Source organism: Ixodes scapularis, unplaced genomic scaffold, assembly GCF_016920785.2.
Source record: "Ixodes scapularis isolate PalLabHiFi unplaced genomic scaffold, ASM1692078v2 PGA_scaffold0__279_contigs__length_252992795, whole genome shotgun sequence".
NCBI classification, from domain to species: domain Eukaryota; kingdom Metazoa; phylum Arthropoda; class Arachnida; order Ixodida; family Ixodidae; genus Ixodes; species Ixodes scapularis.
This window is the reverse complement of record NW_024609835.1, coordinates 9,262,193-9,269,596: the sequence shown is the minus strand read 5'-3', so window position 1 is coordinate 9,269,596 and position 7,404 is coordinate 9,262,193.

Sequence of the window (7,404 nt, the reverse complement as noted above, 5' to 3'; positions counted from 1 at the left end):
CAGACAGCACGTGTGCTTTATCAAGTCCTGACTGAAGCTTATCAGAACAAAAGGTTTCCGCCGTCTTTATCGAGAACGCATACACTGCTCATCCCGAAATCTGATGATACAGTATAGCTTAATTCTTTCCGTTTCCTCGAACAGTCCGATAAGCTTAACAAACGTATACATATTATAAAATATACGTGAAAGTTGTTGCTCGACGTCTGCAAAATGTGGCCAACTCCCTTGAAGAGTGGCACCATGCGGGATTAAAGGCCACATTATTTGCACTATTAAACACGTTGCCAGAAGTGTTCTTGAATGTTGTGACGCTTTTGAAGGTCGAGCGGCAATGTTGCATTGACCGTGTGCCCCATAAGGTTCTTTTTAATATATTGGAATATGGAAATGTCGGTTCAATTATTTTGGAAGGGCTAAGAATGGGGGGGGGGGGGGGGGGGGAAGGGGGGGGGGGGAGGGACCTACGCAGATTGTAACACATGTTTAATCGTAAATAAGTCCGTCTCTGAAAGTATCAACGTTCGGTCTTTAGTAAGGCAAGGCTGTCCATTATCACCCTTGCTTTTCGCCATACGTTTAGAACCCTTTTGTTTGCGAATTATTCACAGTGAAATAATTAATGGTTTTAAGTTAGAGGCCTGTGAAGTCAAAGTACTTGCTTACGCAGATTATGTCGCCGCTTTTTGTTCTGATAGTGTTCGGGAGGTAGTCAGCGTGGCGTCTTCTTTTGCAAGAAAACGGGCAGTGTTGTCAACTGGGACAAATCTGCTGGCTCCTGGCATGGCAACTGGGCCACCACTGCAATGTGTTGCTTAACGTTCGATGGACAGCCTTGCCACCTAAGTGCCTTGGCGTGCCGCTGGAGCATTACGCAGACAGCACGGAGTATTGGATGGGGGAGACTGAAAGGGTCAGAATGAAAGCTGAGGGGTGGAGGGGCCGAGATTTGTCCATGTTTGCACGTACACGATTTGTAACCTCTTTTTAATAGCCAAAGTGTGGTATGTTTTACAAGTGGTGCCCACGACGCGAATCAATGTGCAGAGGCTACACCGAGCATTCGCGGTGTTCATCTGGGGTACGGGAAAGATCTGCCCGAACCGATTTGTTTCGTTCTGTTCGCAGTGGTGGGTTAGGTGTATAATACTTGTTTATCAGACAAATTGTGTCGCTGTTTATGTTTCTGAGAGGTCAGAGCCATTATTTTTTACGTACAGTTCTGCAGGTCAGTTTGCGAAATGTTTTACTAAATTTTGTCGTGTCTTCAAGTGATGCTATTTGTGCAGGGCCGCGAGGCTATTTGCGGGAAGTTTTGCTTTTTCTTCAAATATTCATTGTTTTTCGTTTTATAACCTAAGTACACTCTGACAGAAAGAGCTATGCAAAAATTTAGTGGATGTTTTAATGCCAGTACCTCTGTACAGAACGTTCTACAGCGAGTGCCTTGGTCTTGACACACTAAAAAGGGTTAAAAGAATGCCAGTTAAACCCTCCATTATTATTTTTTCAAGCTGCATTCAAGTACTTTGTCTGTGAAACCATGATTGGAGGCAAAAGGGATATGCGTGTCATGGTCGGTTAATTGTTTACTGTGTTTACTGTGTAAGGAAAATCTGAGCTGAGATATGGCTCAGCTCAGACATAGCAAATTCAGAGTTGACATTTGCAGACCTGTTTTCAGTCTATCGAAGGGACCGGCCTTGCTCCAGGGGAGGTTGGGTTATGATCGTCGTAAGAAAGTGCATGCATGCTATCGTCATTTATTCCAGTTGATACAGCGCTTCAGATTCTGTGGGTTACAACGGGAAGTTTTTAAAGTTGCTTAGTCGGAGTGCGCTACAGACCACCGGACTCCCTAACACTCCAGTAGTCCTGGCAGGTGATTTTAACCATCCTGGTATAGACTGGACAGCAAATGAAGTTTGTAGCTACTGTAAAAACACGCAGGAATGCCTCAGAATTCTTTAGATGGCGAGTTATTTCCGACTGTGGCAAAATGTCACAACTTCTACACATGGAGACGCTGTGTAAGGATCAGAGCGTATGTTTTCCTTAATTAGTATTGTTTTGTCTTTCACCGCTTGCCAGCATTGCCGAGAGGGTCACCTCTTCGAGGGGAGGGGGGTGTAATTAGTATTGTTTTGTCGTTCACCGCTTGCCAGCATTGCCGAGAGGGTCACCTCTTCGAGGGGAGGGGGTGCTGGCGGTGCGCGGGAGCGAGCAAATGGCCCCTCCGCGAGCGCGCGCGGCGCCGCCGCGCGGAAGGAATGTGTCCTCTTGGGGGACGTGGGCGGACCCCCAGAGGAGCGGGGTCTGGGGGGTTGGAGCGGGAGAGGTCCCGGAGTCGGTCGCGGACGTGTGTCGTCCGCAGGCCCTTTGTTCTTTGTTAATAAATGTATAGTTAAAAAGCATGAAACCGTCGTCGCTGCCACTGCCTCGCCATCGAAGTCACCAGCCGCGATCGGGGAGAGGATCTTCGACAGCTGACGTCTCTCCCCACCACAACAAGAACTTTACTCGCTGTTTTGGATTTAATGTTTACAACGCAGCCTGAGCACACGTCGGTTAATGTTATTGACGCAATTAGGGATCACCGTGTTGTACATTGTACCTTCTCTTTATACGTTGCAAAGCGTGATATTTTAGGGGAACAAATTGTATGTTACCGGAGAGCAGATCCGGAATCCTCGATGTCAAGATTGCCTATGTTTTCTAGCTCTTTCTTGAGTAGGATTGATCAATGAGCGTTCCCTATATGAAAACTGGATGTTGTTTCGCAACAAACTGATATAGTCTCAGGCTGCCTGCATCTCCGTTTTAAACATTGCCCCTTGCCTACGTTCTCCATGGTTTACATCTAAAACTAAACGATGTATCCATAAAAAAGGAAAGAAAAAGCGTTTATATAAGCGAGCAAAGAGCTCTGGCTTGGACCGCGATTGGACCTCCTATGTCTCGAATATGCTAAGGTAAGACCCGAAGAAACTTTGGGGGGGGGGGGGGGGGGGGGGGGGGGGGGGGGGGGGGGGGGGGGCGCGGGGCTGTAAACCCACACCCTGCAAGTGAGCTTCCGTGCTTAGGTTCTGGTGACACCTTACTTGGTGAATCTCAGTTGGCTGACCAGTTCAACGAGTTTTTCAGCCGTGTTTTCACTGATGAGGATGTTCTTCAAGATTCTACTATATCAGAAATGTCAGTTGAAAGCAATATGGAAGATACTGTAATTTCTATTTATGGGGTTGTATGCGCCATTGACTGATTGCCCACTAACTCTAGTCCTGGCCCACATGGCATATCCACAAAGTTATTAAAGCTAACCAAATCAACTTCTGGCCCTCTTTTGGGAAGGCTGTTCCGACAATCCTTCCATGGGTGAAATGGCAGACGATTGGAAATATGCCCATGTTTTCCCTATATTTAAGGCTGGGGATAAAAGTTAATTTGACAACTACAGACCCATCTCACTTACCTGTGTTTCATGCAAACTTCTAGAACACATTATATCGTCGCAAATCATGACCCGCCTAACTACCAATCAACTTATTTTTATTAACCAGCACGGCTTTCTGCGCGGACGTTCATGTGAGACGCAGCTGTTTTGAGTTGTAAAATGACCTTCATCATTCTTTTCACGTGTCCAGACACGTCGATGCCAGTTTTATTGACCTCGCGAAAGCGTTTGATCGCGTACCACATAACCCGTTGATATATAAGCTGACTATTCTAAACTTATCCACAGGTGTTCTTAAGTGGATTAGAAACTTTTGACTAACAGACGCCAATCAGATGTGATTGGCAAACGCCTCTCCTTCCCTTTTCCTGTGACGTCAAATGTCCCGCAGGGCTCTTTCTGGGTCCTGTGCTTTTTCATATGTACATCAATGATCTTCACTTTAACATCAAATCTTGCGCTCGTCTACTCGCGGATGACTGCGTCATCTGCCGTCTCGTTATGGATCCTCTAGATAGTACAATTTTACAAGATGACTTAGACACAGTTTTAAACTGGTGTGACAAGTGGCTGATGAAAATAAATACAGATAAAGTAAAAGCCATGACCTTGTGGGGATTGTGATCCCTCAACATTCTGTCGCGTCAGCGTTTTGGCGCGCCGTGGCGGCCGCGCTGACGTAGCGAGAGGTGGCGCTGCTTGCCGCTGTAAGTGGCCTGCGGCAGTTGCGGTGAGCGGACGTGTTTCCTGGTTCTCCTCGAGCATCCGAAGCTAAGTGCCAGTTTTTCTTCTTTTCTCTCTCTTTTTTTGAGAGTTAATTGAAAGTGACAATGCGGTAGCAGTATTAGGTTTGAACAGCAGCAGTTAACGTTAGTTTCGCAAAGTAGGCTCTGTTTGAATTTTTGGCGGGAAGGGACGGTTTGTTCCCGGTCTAGAAATGGGTCTAGATTTGGGTCGGCATGACAAGGGTGGGGACGGGTTGGTGCAGTGCGAGGGGTGTGGGAGGTGGTGTTACCTAGAGGAGACGGGTTTCGGGAGCCTGGAGGAGGCGACGGGGATGAGTTTCGAGTGTCGGCTTTGTGTGAAGCTTCAGCAGGTAACTGGGGAATGGGAGGGTAAAGTTCGGGAGATTGAGGCCCAGCTTAAGGCAGAAGGAGAGAAGCGGGTGGGTCTCTAGGCCCAGGTAGAGGAGCTGACTAGGCAGCTTAATCATGAGAGGGAGCAGCGGGTCGGCCTCGAGAAGCAGGCGGAAGAGCTGGGGGAAGTATGGAAGGCGGGTTTAGAGGAGCGGTAAGAGGGAGTGTGACAGTAGGGTAGAGCGCCTAGAAGGGGTAATTCGAGCGAGTGAGAGTAGCGAGGGAAGAAAGGAGGAAGTGTCAGTTCTAACGGGACGAACCACCAGTCTGCAGGCTGGGGTCCCTGGTGCTCGGGAGCCCGGCCTGTTGGCTGGCGGGCTCGACGACGCTGGAGAGCTGATTGAACCTCAGCTCAATGGCGCCTTCAAGCAGCAGGCGTCGGGCAGTCAGGTGACAGGAGAGGCGTGCAGGCAAAGGCGCGCAGGCACCAGGGGGATCTAGGGAACTGGTAGTGGGGAGCTCTAAATTAGCACGGGTTAGGAGGGGTGCACATAACAGGGTGAAGGGAGACCAGAGGGTAACCGTAGAGGTCCAGCCAGGGAAGTGTATGGTGGATGCTATGACCGCAGCACGTGAGGGGGTGTGGGATAACCGGGAGGGAAGGAACCTAGTAATAGTTCATGCTGGGCTTAATGATGTGCTCAAGGGTAGGAGCCAGAACCTCGGAAAGCAGCTAAATGTGGGAATGCGTAAGCTGAGGGACGTGTCTGAGAATGTGCACGTGGTTGTGTGCACCATTCTAGAAGTTTGGGGGCAGTCCGGGGCAACGGAGAGGGGGTTGTCGAAGCCAACAGAGTAATTAAGGGTATGAGTCGACAGCTTCGGTACGACGTAATGGAAGTAAACAGGGAAGTGTACGAGGCTGGCTCCCGCCGTTTTGCAGATGGCATTCACTATAGTGAGGCCACGGGTTACAGGGTGGGGGATAGGATGGGCCGCACGGTGACTGCTTTTTTGGGGGGACCGAGGGCCCTGGGGGCACTGAAGTAACTGAAAACCTAACAAAGTCAGGAGAGGCACCCAGGGTTAAAAAGAGAGAAAACGTAAGAACAGGTATAAACAAACAGCACAATCAGACATTGTATATATATTAACATGCAGGGTGGTAGAAATAGGTTAAAATGGGAAGAGGTGGAGGAGCAACTAAGAAAGGAGGATTTAATGGTGTGTGGGTTTGTGGAAACACATCTCAGAGACATGGAGCAGCCACCTTGCAACCCTGACTATGTGTGGGAAGAATGCAACAGAATGGAGGGAACGAGGAAGGGAGGTGGAATTGGAGCATTTATTAAGAAGAATATGAACCTTCAAAGGATCAGAAAGGAGTGCGCCGAACATTTGTGTCTGAAAGGAAAATTCGCGGGGGATCAACAGTCCTTGGAGTTGTTTACTTATGGACAGGGACAGGTGCTAAAGAGGAAAACAGAAAAATGATTGATTGCATATCAAGAGACATTAGTGAACCAGGGGAAGGCTCCGAAATAATTATTATGGGAGACATGAATGCCTATATTGAGGGTCTGGATGGGTTACGGACTCAACTGGAAGCATATCACTAGAACTGGTGGAAAAACATGATTTAGTTTTATGTAATACCAGTCAGAAGTGTGACGGGCACGTAACTTGGGAAACTGAAAATCTACATTCAACTATAGATTACGTACTCATGTCACACAAAATATATGGTAAGTTACAATTAATGAAAATAGATGAAGAAGGTTCCAAAAGTCTTGGTAGTGATCACAAACGTATTAAGCTGAATTTTGCCAGAGAAGTAAATGCTGAAACTAGACAACATAATTCAAAGCAAACTTTCTGCAGCGACAAAGAGTTCGAAATAGTTGTTAAAAGAACAGAGGCAGCAGTTTCAGGGCAACGGTATACAGATTGGACCCATGAGAGCCTAACTAGGCTTTTTGCTCTGGACCTAGACAAAGTTCAGAGTAAACGAAAGGGGAAGCAAGGACATAGACCGAAAAGCTGGTGGGACAAAGAAGTGAGGCAAGCGATACAAAAACGTCAGGAAGCCTCTAGAGAACACAGGTATTCCAAGCGTAGTGGGGAGTCCGAAACGGAAGTAAAAAGAAAATGGGACAATTTTATAACATGTCGCCGAGGGGCATCCAGTTTGATCAATGCGAAAATTCAGAGAAAGGGTGAGGAATGGATGAGTAATGTAAGTAAGAAAGATAGAAACGCTGCCAAGAAGTTTTGGGAGCACTTGAACTCACTCGGTGAAACGACGCAAGCTAGACAGGGGTTCATACTCTCGCATCAGGGAGATCAATTAGAGGGAGATAATGCTATACAATATATAGGAGCAGTGATGGAGGAGAAATTTCGGGAACGGGTACATGTGGAAGATAGGAGAACCGAAGGAAGTAGCAGTCCAGTTTGTGACATCGCGGATTTTGGACAAAGAGAATGGGAAAAGGCGGAACGAAGGGTCCCTATAGTGGCACGTCGACAGGCACAGATGGTATCCCAATCAAGCTGGTGAAAAATTTGGGTCCTAAATCTAAGGCAAAACTAAGGAAGGTAGTGGGTCCTGAAATAGTTTGGCAGCTATATATCTCGAACTAAGTCGTGTTGGTCGTTTGTGTATATAACATCGTTCAATGTCTTGTTCGCTTTCTAGCGTAAATGCTAAAATGTACATGGCAAAGTGTAATGATGCTCACTGTTTCGTTTCATTGTTGTGCAGTATTTCGGTTGTCGGTTTCACGGTTTCTGCTCTTTAATATGTTCGTTGCACTGGCCTTGTCCCATATTGTACGTTTCAGTCATTGTTTAGAAGCCCGTCCTACAACGCCC